The 13,802-nt window shown below is 36.3% G+C and overlaps 1 protein-coding gene across 4 annotated transcripts in view; it reads left to right on the top strand.

Moving 5' to 3' along the window:
• LOC142323200 (thioredoxin reductase 1, cytoplasmic-like) overlaps positions 1 to 13,802 on the top strand; it is a 76,543-nt gene that overhangs the window by 43,023 nt on the left and 19,718 nt on the right. The gene's annotated exons all lie outside the window — the stretch shown is intronic.

The raw sequence follows: 13,802 nt of genomic DNA, 5'->3' as shown, positions 1-13,802 counted from the left end.
TTATAATTAAATGTTTTATTTAATAATTGGTAATAAATTTTTTTTTTTGTTAAAAAAGTTTATAAAGATCTGCAGTCTCATTAATTTGTGGAAAAATGACAGTTTTTCTTTAATGGATTACATTTTATGCTGTGAATCTTTCACATAAATTATCCTTTTTACACTGCATTGCCTGTTTTGTTGCCTAACAGCTTTTTGAGCTGTGAATTTTTCTTAGTTTTTGTCATTTAGTATCAGTGTACGAGGGCAAAAGTAACTTAACGTTTGTGCCTAGTGTGGAGATGGGTGGGGATAGAGTTGTCATTTTGGCGTCAAAATGTTTCTACACTCAGTACGCATCAAGCTGTCGTAGCATGTAGACTGATTCTTCTACGTTGTTTGTTGTGAATTATTGAAATGTGTTCTTCAATAGAAAATCCCGCGAGTTGTGAGGTGCATTCAGTGATTAGGTTTTTACTGGCAAAAATCTCAAACCAATTGAAATTCATTGGAAACTTTGTAAGGTGTATGGAGATGGAATAATAAATTAAGGTGGAGTGAGGCGGTGGTGCAATCAGTTTAAAAATGGCCGCACCTATGTTCATGATGAGGAACACAGTGGTTGGCCTAGTCTTGTGACTGATGAACTGACGATGAAAATCAACGATAAAATTCGTGAAAATCACTGCATTATGATTACAGAATTCTCACTTCATCTCCCCAAATTTCATGAAGTTTTTACTGCATGAAATTGTATGGGGGAAGCTTGGTTATCAGAAGTTTTGTGCAAGATGGGTGCCAAAAATCTAAAACAGCAGATTTCTACAGAAAAGGAATTGAAACGCTTGTGCATCATTATAAATGCCTCAATTTAAATTGCGACTATGTAGAAAAATTGTCCCTTTCAAATGTATATAATAAAATTTATTTTTTTTATTTTGTTGAATTTTCATTTCAAAATGTAAGTTACTTTCTGGACAGCCCTCGTATTGTTTTTATTATGAAATTCTGTAATTTTAACTTAGTTTTGTCTTTAATATATAGTTATTACTGATGTATAACCCTATTTTTTGAAAATTATTGAAGCTTGTCTACTTGTGTTTAATATATATTTTTTCTGGTATATTATTCTTACCTTGAGTTTAGTGAAAGTACTCTGTTTGTTCTATTAGCAAGCACTTATTAAATCTTGTTTTGCTTTTTATTTTATTTTGTTTGTGTTTTCTTATTCGTTTTCGTATTAATAAAGAAACAAATGTTATTGTTTTATAGTAAAAAAATAGAATTTAGTACAAACTGAAAATGCAGGATACCATGAAAACCAATTATTGGAAATTAATAAGATAAGTTTAACTTATCTAATTACTGTGTTTTGGTGGTTTGTATTTTATATTATATATATATATATATATAATATTTTTTTCAGCCTCCACAAAGTACAGAATTAGAGAACACTCTTACCATTACATTTTTACATTCATCAAAATATTTTTAGGCCTAAGTCCATCTTCAATGTGTTTTTTTTTAATAAATTCTTGATTTGTTTACATTTACATATTAATTTTATATCAGCTTTTTACATTTTATTCTGTAAAAATTTTTAATAAAATTAATGTATAAATGTAAACAAATTAAGAATTTTTAAAAACAAAATCCTTGAAGATGGGCTTAGGCCCGAAAATGTTTTGATGAACGTAAAAAAGTAAAGGTAAGAGTTCTCTAATTCTGTACTTAGCAGAGGCTGAAAAAATATTTCATTATATATAGTTATTTAATGTACAGAGGAAAAAGAAAAAAAATGTACTCTAAAAAGTTTAATTAAATAAATTAAATTATATATATATATATTTTTTTATTACTTTTAAGACCATAATGGATCACTTTAGTTCATTTTTTTTTTTTTTTTTTTTTTTTTAGCAAGTTCTTTCTTTTCTTGCTGATTTGTTGTTTTTCAGCTTTTATTTTTTGCCAGTAATTTCTAAGGGTTTCAGATCTTCTTGCCCTTTCTTGTTCAGAGTACACCCGGCTTATTGTTTTCTTGGGTTTTGATAGGAATCTTGTTTCTTTATTTTTTAATTTCTCATAGTTTCCGGTTTTCGTTTTTAGCTTTTCACGGGTTATGTCTAATTCCTCCATGTCTTTTTGTACTTCGTATAACCGGTTCAGTCTGCTTTTCTTGTTCTAGAAAAGTTTGATTATCCGTCTGATAAGTCTGGTCTCTTCCATTCTGAAAATATGTCCTAGAAAGGAAATTCTCTTCTTTCTAAATTTATTAGTTATCGGGATGATAGTTTTGTAAATCTCTTCGCTTGGAATAATTCTCCAAATTCCGTCTTTTTTAATGTTTTTCCCGATGCATCGTCGTAGAATCTGTCTTTCAATCTTTTCCAGTTTGTCGGTAAACCTTGTCTGGTACGGTCCAAATATGGTTTCGCATCCGTAAAGTATTTCTGGTCGGATAACTGAGTTATAATGTCTTATTTTTGTGTTTACGGACATGCATTTTTTGTTATAGATGTTTTGTGTTTTTATTGTGGCTTTGATGAGTTTATTTATTCTTTCATTCCAGTTTGGATTTTCTTGGAGGTTGTGCGTGATGTTTTCCCCCAAATATATAACGTTTTCTACTAGTTCTATGTCATTATTGTTTATTTTTACTTTGCTTATGCATAGTGGGTCTCTCACCATAATTTTGGTTTTTTCGTATGAAATTTTTAGACCAATTTTTCCTGCAATCTCTTCCAGTGTTGACAGCTGGTATCTGGCCTCTTCTATATTTTGGGATAGTAGGGCTAAATCGTCCGCAAAGCCTAGGCGATTTACTGAGATACCTTTTCCAATTTTAATGTTGTCTTTATTTAATTTTTTCCAATCCCGTATTATAAATTCAAGGGCACAGTTGAATAAAAGCGGTGACAGTCCATCTCCTTGTCTCAGTCCTGTTTTGATGTCGAATGGATCAGATATTTCTCCCCTGAATTTAACCTTGGATTTGGTATCCGTTAGTGTTAGTCCAATGATTTTGACTAGTTTTGGGTGAAGCCGTAAATTTCTCAGGATTTTTAGCAGGGATTCTCGATGTACACAATCATATGCTTTCTTGAAATTAATAAAAGTCACTACCAGCTGTTTACTCCTTAGTTTATGATACCTTATAATTAATTTTAAATTTAGAATTTGTTCTGGGCAGCCTCGCCATGGTCTAAATCCCCCTTGGTATTCCCCTAGTTCTTGTTCTAGTCGGTCTTTGATTCTGTTGTAAATTATTCTTGATAGAATTTTGTAAGTGCAATCTAGTAAGGAAATTCCCCTATAGTTGTCAGGGTTGGTTTTATCACCTTTTTTATGTAAAGGGTGGATTATTGCGGTTTTCCATTCTTCCGGAAATTCCTCTTTGTGCCATATTTTTACCATTTCTTTGTGGAGATTTCTGTGTACTTTTTCTGACGCGTTCTTCCATAATTCTGCAGTCAGGAAATTTTCTCCACTTGCTTTGTTGTTTTTCATTTGCTTCAGAGCTATCTTTACTTCTGCTAATGTTGGTGGAAGGATGTTTTCTCTTGGTGTTTTAATCTGGGTATTTGTGTTTATTTCCAGAAGTTCTTTTGGTTCTTCACAATTCAGTAGTTTTCTAAAGCTTTCTCATGATGTTGGCATTTTCTTTATCAGTGTGTGCTAGATTTCCTTCTGAATTTCTTAACATTAGTGTTGGGGCATTAAATGTAGTGTTCTTCAGTTTAAAGTTTTTGTAATATTGTCTTGTATTATTTTTATGTAAGTCTTCCTCAATCTGTTCTAGTAATTTCTTGTGATACTCTCTCTTTTGATTTCGGATTATTTTTTGTACGAGTTTTCTTTGCATTCTTAGTTTTTGTTCGTTCTCTTCTGTCTTTGTTGATTGGAAGATCAACCAAGCCTTGTGTCTGTTTGCCAGTGCTTGATCACAGGTAATGTTCCACCACTGGTGTTTCATTTTTTTATCTGGTAGTGCAATTTCTGATGCTATTTCTTTTAGTTTTCCACCAGGGCTTCTAGTTTGTTTTCAGTCCCTAGTTGGTCTGTTTTTTCGGTGTATGTGACATTTCCTGTAATTTTATTCTGGTCATATTGCTTTTTAGATCTTTTGTCGCTTGCAGATTTTCTCCGTGGTGTCATTTTGATTTTAATTTTGATTAAGTAATGATCTGAGTCTACTTTCAAACCTCTCATCACTTTTACATTGTAGATCTCTTTGTGTGAATTTTTTCCATACAGACATGGTCGAGTTGAAACTCTCCTAATTTCCAGTTGGGACTTTTCCAGGTTTTCATTCTTTTGGCTTTTCTGGGTAGTCTGCTGGTGAATTTAGATAAAAGGTCGTGATTTCTACAGTAATCCACCAGTCTTTGGCCATTTGCGTTTGTTCTTTTCTGTACAGGCCATTTACCATTAATATCTTGGGTATCTTTTTTCCTTTCCCAACTGTGCATTGAAATCCCCTAATAGAATTTTGATATGCCTTTTGTTTATTTTGGTAGTTATCTGGTCCAATAGGTTCCAGAAGTTTTCCACTTCCTTAGGGTTAGTCCTGTTTTTAATGTTTGTTGGTGCATGTGCGTTGACTAGTGTGTAGAATTTGTTTGCTGATTTTATCGTTAATGTTGCGATTCGGTCTGAGTACGCTTGAAAATCTATGACTGAATCGAGTATTGTATTTTTGACGATGAAACCTGTTCCAAACTGCGGGACATTTTTCATGACTTTTTTGCCAGGAATTCCTTGGTAGATTCTGAACCCTTGTGATTCGTAGTGTTCTTGTGTGGTATTTCTCATTTCTTGTAATGCTAATATAACTATTTTCTGGTGTTAATTATATAATTACATACAAAATATTATATAATTACATACAAAACATAATTCTATGTTTGTGAGGTTTTTGAGTTTCCCTGTTTTCATTAGTGAATTAATGTTTAATGTCGCAAAGTAGTGGAATTGTTTTGTTATAACTGTTTGTTTTTTGGGTGTATTCCGACGCTCCGATTTGTCTTTAGAAGTTTCTCTTATTTGTCCACCTCCCCAATCCGATGGTGAACTTCTCTGATTATTACCAGAAGGGATATAGTTAGTAATAAAAGAACTTTCCATACTTGAACTTTCTAGGATGTTTCTTTCCTGTGTTATGGGCAAGCCCACGAGTTTACAACTTTGAAGTTTAGCCAAAGAGGTTTGATTTCGATTTAGTTCACTTATGGATATCTCCAGTTCTACATAAGCTATCCAGACGAACCACATGGAGGCCCGAACGATTTTAAGAAAATAAGAATTTGTATTTGGACAAGGTTTTAAAATCGTTCCGAAATCACTTCGTCCATATATATATATAGTTTTTCTAAAATCAATACTTTCAAGACCCATATCACCTCTGTACTAATAAAATAAATTTAAATATATATAATTCAATTTAATTCATCCAAGTATATGCTGCATCATCAGTCATGTATAGTATTTATAAAGTTACATATTAAACATAAAATTAAAGAATTAAAAGATTAAAATTGCGATTACATATACAAGAATATATGAAGTCATTAAATAAAATAAATTAAAACAAACATTTAATAACATGTATATGGCCAGCCAAATACTACAGTACTGTATTATTTAAATAAATATTTTATGTATATCTATGAAGGTGCTGCTATCTATTGGAGCTTTTATGAGTGTGTCTCCTTAAAAATCTTGAATCTTTGTTTATATTTATATATATAATATTTTTCTAAAATATCTAGATTTTTATTTATGTTTCCTTTTTTGATTTCTAAATTATTATTAATATCAGAAATGGAATGTTTTTTGTTTATAAGGTGATCTGCAACATAGAAAAGCCCAATTTTTTATTTTTATAATGCCAAAAATGTTCATAAAACCTGTCTTTAAACAATCTATTGGTTTTGTCTTTATAAATATCCTCGCAATCATTACACTTTATCATATAACCCCACATAAATTGTGTAAATCAGTAATCTTATTGTTTTTTAAATATTTTATTATGTGGTTGTTAGTTTTATATGCAGGTTTAGATTTGTCCTTGTCATAAACTTATATTTTATAACAATATTTATATTTTATATTTTCAACAATACTGTTAGTGTATGAATATTTTAAGTAAACGTTATCACTCTTCCGGGTGTTATGTAATGATTTTAAAGTTATTGTACCATTAAGTTTTGATGTTTGTTTTTATATATATTATCAATTAACTAGGCACTATATCCATTTTGAATTTCAAATTGTTTTATATTTATTACTGTACTTAATTGATTATTAAAATCTGTTTTTAACAATATCAAATCACATATTCATGAATAAGTGATATGATATTGTATATTGGAAGTTTATGGTGTTTTATAAAATATATATATAAATGTAATGCAGCTGATGATACGAATTAAGTTCGCGAAAGCACTTCTGCTTATATAATGAAATAAGGTAAGTAATCCTATTTCAATTCTTCTATGCTTGGTTTGATCTGCTAAATATAAATGAATTAATATATATATATATATATATCAAAGACAAAAGTACAAAAACAGTTTACCACCAGGAGTACAGAATTCAATAATGCTTCTTACGTTATGTTTATTGTTTTTTTTTGTAGTAGCGCTTTCAAGGGTTTCCTTCATCATCAGTTAAACTTTTTTTTTAAATAACACATTAAAATTATAAACATATAAAAATATGTAGTCATAAATATTAAAAAAATTAAAAAAAATTTTTTTTTATTATGTGGCTAGCCACACATACAGTACTGTACTCTCAGCTTACACACAGTGCAGTGCAGAACAGTATGTGTGGCTAGCCACATAATAAACTTTTTTTTTAATTTTATAATATTTATGACTACATATTTTTATATGATTTTAATTTTAATATTTTGAATTTAATGTGTGAATTTTTAAAAGATTAATCAAAAGTTTAACTGATAATGAGGAAAACCCTCAAATGCCCAGAGTGCCTATGTAGTTGAAGTTGTTGAAAAACAGAGCCTTGATGTTGTTCTTCTACAACACCCGTACGTGGTCAAGGGTGATCTGCCAAGTTTCCCAGGTTGGAAGAAATTTTTCATTGGTGACAGTAAATCCGCCATTCTGTGCAGGAAGTCTTTAGATAGGGTCTTCATATGTCTAGCCTCTTGACATGCATCACGTCATTGTCAAGCTTACCATGGATGGTCCGGACCTAGTTGTTAGTTCATACGTTCAGTACAGTGATCCCACAGAACAGCATTTGGAAAAATGGGATAGAATTGTTAGACTGGTAGCAGGTTGTCCAATTCTTATAGGTGCTGATGTGAATGCCAAATTGCCTCTTTGGCACAGTGGGATCACGGACAATGGCGGTGAATTGATTGAAGGTTTCATCGCATATCATTTTGATGTTTTTAATGTAGCTGGAGAATTGTCTACTTTCGTTGGTGCAGTTGGATTGCAGCGGGCCTTTCGTGGTACCAACATTGATATTACCATTGGTAAGAATATCCAATGAATGGTAGGATTCAGAAATTGGTCTGTAATCAATGATTGTGCAAGTGATCACCGACTAATAGTTTTTATTTGGTAGGCAGACTGCGCGATGTCTATAGGGGTACGTCCCTGTTCAGCAGTGGCACTTCCTGCACAGGTAGGCGGATTGGCCTAAGTTTTCCAATATTCTTGCAGCCAGGCTTCGAGTTTTTGCTCAAAGACTGGGCAATCTCCCGTTAGATGACCTGGCAGAGAATTTTTCTTCTGCGGTAGTTGAAGCCGCTAATCAGTCGATTCCCAGAGGTAGACAGGTTGAGAGAGATTAGCTGGATGGTGGACTTGGCACTTGATCGCGGTGAAGCGGACTGTGGGCCGGCTCAAGAGAGCCACACAGTGTGAGGATGATACTGATTGGCTTGCAGCCTTGCGTGCAGACTATTGCCAGAAAAGGAGGAAAAGGACCGAGTATTTTCATAAGGCTAGGTCACCTAAGCGTGATTCCTGGTGTTTTTTTGTATAAGAGAAGGGAAATAAGGACACATAGCGTGTTGTTTACAGAGTTCTGAGTCATAAGAAGAAAAAACATTCTTCTGTTGGCTCTCTCAAGCCAGGATGGAGTTATAATAGACAAAGATTGTGTCCTCACTCTTCTGATGAATGATCTGCTTCCAGAAGATACTGAGGTTGGTGAAACCTCTTATCATCAATGTGTTCAAAGGAAAGTTGTAGGTTTTTGCTCTGAGAATTTGTCTTCTGAGATTACTGAGATGGAAGTCCGCCAAGTAATTTGTAGCCTGGCTAGGAATAAATCCCCCGGATATGATTGTATTACAGTGGAACTCCTTGTTCGCATGTTGCCAGTGATTCTTAGTCCTCTGATTAGGGTTTTTAATAGGTTGCTTTTTGCTGAATATTTACCAGTGTGTTGGAAACGTGGTGAGTTGAAACTGCTCTTCAAAGGTGGCAACAAGGACCTTACTGTTAGTTCTTCATACTGGCCTCTGATGCTCTTGCCTGTATTAGGTAAGGTTTTTAAGAAGGTCTTGTATCTCTGCATTAATAGTAGGTTGACTTCTAATCATATGCTGATGGACGACCAGTATGGTTTTTGCCCTGGCAAGGGCACAGAGGATGCTACTATTAGAGTAATGGATTTGGCTTCGACCAGCGAGTGCAAGTATGTACTCTGCATCTTTTTGGATATATCCTGGGCCTTCAATAACTTGTGGTGGCTCTTGGCCTTGTTTCAGTTGCAGTAGCATGGTGCATGAAAAATGAGATTAAGACTTTCTTGAGCTATTTCAGCAACAGAACCGTCATCCTTTGTGACAGCGGCTCGATAGTAGGTAAAACCCTGTCAAAAGGTCATTCACAGGGCAGTGTTTTAGGTCCACTCGTCTGGGTCATTGAGTTCGACTCTAATAGGGTTGCGGATGCCCAGTGGCTGCCCCATTGTTGATTATGCCAACGATGGGTTGCTGCTGATTGAGGGTAACTTCCGTGCTGAGATAGAGCTCAGAGCGACACAGGCATGCAAGGTACTAAGGTTGTGGAGTCTTCAGCATAAGATATTTTTCAGTGCAGAGAAAACCTCTATAATGTTTCTTAAAGGCTGTCTCGCTGCAACCTGTCAGCCGTAGTTTATGATGGACTGTCTTCCAATTAGGTATGTTACCGTTTAGAAATATCTGGGTGTCATCCTTGATGAGAGGCTCTTCAATTCAGGGAGCACCTTCAGTTTGTCACAAGGAAGACTATAGATGCCTTCTTTGGTGTTCGTAGAGTCATCCATCCCGATTGGGGGGTGAATTATCTTACCATGTGTATTCTTTACAAAGGTGTCTGTGAGGCCATAATGTTGTATGCTGCGCCTGTCTGAGCTTGTTGTTTACAATTCCAATGTTACAGGAACATTTTATTGTGAGTCCAGCATCTTCTTTTGTTAGCTGTTATCGGAGGCTACAGAATTGTCTCAAGAGAGGCAGTCTCTGTGATTGCCGACATAAAACCCATTTACATTTTAGCTACGGAACGTAGCAAGCACTATATTTCTAAAAAGGGAGGCCTTACTTAATTCAAGACCAAGATTTTGACTCTTGGCAAGTTATGTGGAACAATTCTTCTACTGTTCGATATATGCGTGGTATATTTCCAAATCTTAGGGAGCTGCGAGCAATTAGGTGGGTCTCCCCCAATAGGTACACAACTCAATTCCTTTCAGGACATGGTGCTTTTAGAAATAGTTTGGCTAGGTTTGGTTTGACTGATTTGGGCTTGTACCTGGACTGTTAGATTGATGATACTGTGGACCATGTTCTTTATGTTTGTCCCCGGTGTGAGGCTGAATGTACCAGAGTTGTTAGGGAGCTCCAGAGAGTAAATTCCTTTCTTGTTCTGCAAGTCAACTGGAAGACTTGCAGACAATGGACTACCATGGCTGGCTTCCTGTGTTTCCTCGCCCTGAGCAGAATGACTGAAGGGGTATAAGAAGAGTAGCACAACAGGTGGCAAGGGACCACCTGGACAGTTGATTGGTTAGAGATATGTGTGTTGGCATTGAGCAATGGTTAGTCAGTAAAGTAATGATGATTATTGTTGAAATATTAGCTGTTGGCAGAACGACGACTGCACTGCCGATGGTATTGGTAACCATGCAGCCGTGAGGTGTAGTGTCATTTTGACAAGGCCAGTTTTTGAATGAGCGAGCATCACTGTTGCCGGAATGGTGACTGCACTGCCGAGGGCATGGATTCCCATGCAGCTGTGAGGTGTAGCGGCATCTTCATGATGGTAGTAAGTGAAAGTAAATTTCAAGCAGGACTCTGCAATGGAGCTGAGTGGGAGTAGGAGGTCTGTCCACCTCTCCCTGGTAGACCAGACTGGACTCAATAATGAAACCAAGTCAGGGGTATGAACTGAAGTTGAGTTCACTAAGGGAACTAGGAATAAATTTTGTTGTATAAACAACATTTTTGGTGGTATGTTATACAATTGCCTTATAAACAATTTATGAGACATTTACATATGAATTGGCTCTGTAAAATGTAGAACTAGGTGCAGGATTCATGCTTCCTCAAACTCTGTTAGCTAGTTCAGAGGGCAATGATGTAGGACATTCAAAATGTCTGGATGAGGCCTGCAGCGAAGGCAAAAGCTTAGTTTAAAAATCACCGATGTATATGTCTACCAAGGCACTTACATCAGTGGCATCCCAACGAGACCTGGCTTATTACTATGAGATGTAAAAAGTTAGACGGCAAACGATGTCCTGTTAAAGCCCATGAAGGCTATGACCCGAGGGGGGGCTACCAGATGCGTCATGAGGTTGGTGTCTTTCCCTACAGGGTTGGGTATGAAACTTTGAAAATAGTTCAACACACAACATGAGTAGGAAAGGTTGAGTTTGTGTGTAGGCTCCACTGTTTGGATATTTATTTGGTGTAACTTTATTGTTATATTATAGTTAGTTAATTGTGTTCACTATGATCTGGTTTATGGTTTTGTACTTGTAGGGCTTCTGGAGTATTTTATTAGTCTTATTTGATATTAATTTGTGTAGATAGCCTGACAGGCTATCTAGGCTAGTATGGTGTCTAGTTTAAATTCCCTTTGAACTGTACACCCGGGAGTGAAACCAACATTTCTACTGTGTTTTGTTGTATATTTGTTTGTTTTTATTGTTTAGTGTTACTTCAGTTTGATATTTATTTATTATTAAGTTAGCTGTTATTTTCTTTTTAACAGCTGTTGATAGCAACCATTTTTATTTGTATGTAGCTTGCTATTAGTCAACGTCATCAGTGTATGTGCTTGTTATTGGCAAATTGTTTTTATGTGTTTATGTTTATAGTTTGCAAGCAAACATTGTTTATTTTGTGTTTAGTGTTAATTACCACTGTTTAGGATACTGTTTTTGTGTTTATGATTTCAGAAATGTCTGAAACTGAAGTAAAAAGGTGTAAGACCAAGCGGGCTAAACCTTGCGAAGAGATTACGGAGACAATTGAGGTTAGGCTCAACGACTCCTTATTTGTTTCTGATGATGAGGGTTGCAAGCGAGTGCTTCCGGTTTTTCGCGGGCTGGGAAGAGTAAAGATCAATTAATGATAGAGAAGTTTTCTGAAGGTAGTGGGAGGGTCGGAGGGAAGGTAGTGGAGGTTCAGTCCTGTTAGAGTGGACATTTGAAGAGAAGTATGACTTCTTGATTAAGTGTTTGGAGAACCCAAGAGGTGCTAAAGCTAATGTGCTAGTGAGATCCTCCCTAAGATCAGGGAACTCAAACCCATTGTTGAGGCCTTGGCTCAAGGCTATGAAAGATTAGCTATTAAGCCGGAGGTGAGAGAGGTTGTTCAGGAGATAGTTTCTGCCCCTCCCATGGTTCCACAGCAGGGGTTGCCTCAAGGTAAACAGTACACAGAAATGTTGAAAGGGAGGCGGGAGGCTAGTCTGTCCCGTAAGCAGCCAGAGGTTGTGGTCGTCAACCTAAAGGAGGGGTCAACAACTAAGGAGATGAAGGATGAGTTTCAGGCCATCCTTCAACATAAAGAGGCAGAACCTGAAAATTTGTAATATTAGAGAGACGAAGAAGGGTTTAGTTGTCATTGCTGACGACAAAAGAACTGTGCGGGTCATCTATGACTTCTTTAAAGTCCGAAAGTCGACCTTAAAGGCAAGAGACATCCTAAAGTGATTGTTTATGGCATAGATTGATGTCTGTGTGAGGAAGAATTAATGGCTCTCATTAAAGAGCAAAATACTCACATGGATGAGGCTATATTCAAGTCTGAATGGCGATCATAAGCACTCTGTGCACAGTAAAGATTGTGGGTGTTATCAGAGCTCTCGATATGTACTATAATTCTATTTCATTAAATAATTAGATTTGGTCAGTAGAAGGCTCAGGGTGCTTACATTGCTCTGATTGAGTTTGGGGAAATTGCATTACATAGAGGTTTGCAGGTTGTTTTGTTGCAGTATCTATATATTGTGTCTGATGATCTGCCAGTTTTTTCTCATTGGAAGAGGTTCTGTTGTTCTAGAAGCATATCCGCTGTTTTGTGCAGAAGAGAACTTGATTGTGTCTTTATTCGACAGCTCTTGGATAATCATATCATTGTCTGTGTGGATGTTCAAAACTTGCATCAGTATGTTGCTAGTTCATATTTCCAGTATATAGATCCTGCTGATTTGTCGTTTGCAAAGAGCTTCTCAACGTGAGGATGATCCAGAACGACAGGCAGTCCTTGTTGCTTAATACAGGACCCTGAGATATCATTACTTTCATAAAGTCTGGACTGCAAAAAGGGACTCTTAGCGTTTCTTTGTTCATGAGCAGGGGAACAGGGAACCCTGGGGCATAGTATGTAGGGTCTTGGGACACAAATGAAAGGACATTCTTCTGTCTGCTCTCAACCAGATTTGGTGTAATTTTGGATGTGTCGTAGATTTTATACAAATTACTAGATGATTTTCTGCCTGATGATAGTAAAGCTGGAGAGGCCGCATATCATCTGCGAGTGTGGCGAGAGGTCGCTCAGTTCCGCAGGGGTGCAGTGTCCTTAGAGATTACAAAAGTTGAGATGCATCAAGCTATCTGTAGTTTAGGTAGGGGTAGGCCCCCCAGGCTTTGATGGAATAACAGCGCCTTGTTCGCTTGGTTGGGGTGAATGCGAGAGTTGTCACATGTGTATTTAATAAATTGTTGTTTGGATGATACTTCCCTGTGTGTTGGAAGAAGGGGATAGTAAATTGTTGTTTAAAGGTGGCGACAAGGATCCTGCTGTTAGTTCGTCGTATAGGCTTCTGACATTACTTCTGGTTATTGACAAGGTCTTTGAAAAGGTTCTGTATATGCATATAAATGTGAGATTTACCTCACAAAGATTGTTGATGGAGAATCAGTATGGGTTTCGTCGTGGAAAAGGTTCTGAGGACGCCATACTCCATGTGATGAGTGGTAATGACCTGCAAGACAGAATATGTCCTGGGGATTTTCCTGGAGCATTTAATAATCTACGGTGGCTTTCTGCTATTTACAAACTCCAAAAAAGAATGTACTGTAAGTGAGTTGCAAGTTATACAAAGTTACTTTAGTCATCAGGATGTGGTGCTCTGCGAGGGCAGCCATAGATTGGCAAGATGCTGTCAAAGGGATGTCCCCAGGGTAGCGTGTTAGGTCCATTATTGTGGGTGGTGGAGTTTGATTCTCTCCTGCAGTTGAAGTTTCTCAGCGGGTGTTACATTGTGGTTTATGCTGACGATGAGCTCCTGCTGGTCGAAGGAAGCTTGTGGAGGGAGGTTGAACTCTGAGCCACTCAGGCT

This window comes from Lycorma delicatula, chromosome 4 (genome assembly GCF_047948215.1).
Source record: "Lycorma delicatula isolate Av1 chromosome 4, ASM4794821v1, whole genome shotgun sequence".
In the NCBI taxonomy this organism is placed as follows: domain Eukaryota; kingdom Metazoa; phylum Arthropoda; class Insecta; order Hemiptera; family Fulgoridae; genus Lycorma; species Lycorma delicatula.
The sequence above is the reverse complement of the archived record's forward strand: the minus strand, read 5'-3'. Positions and strand labels throughout refer to the sequence as shown.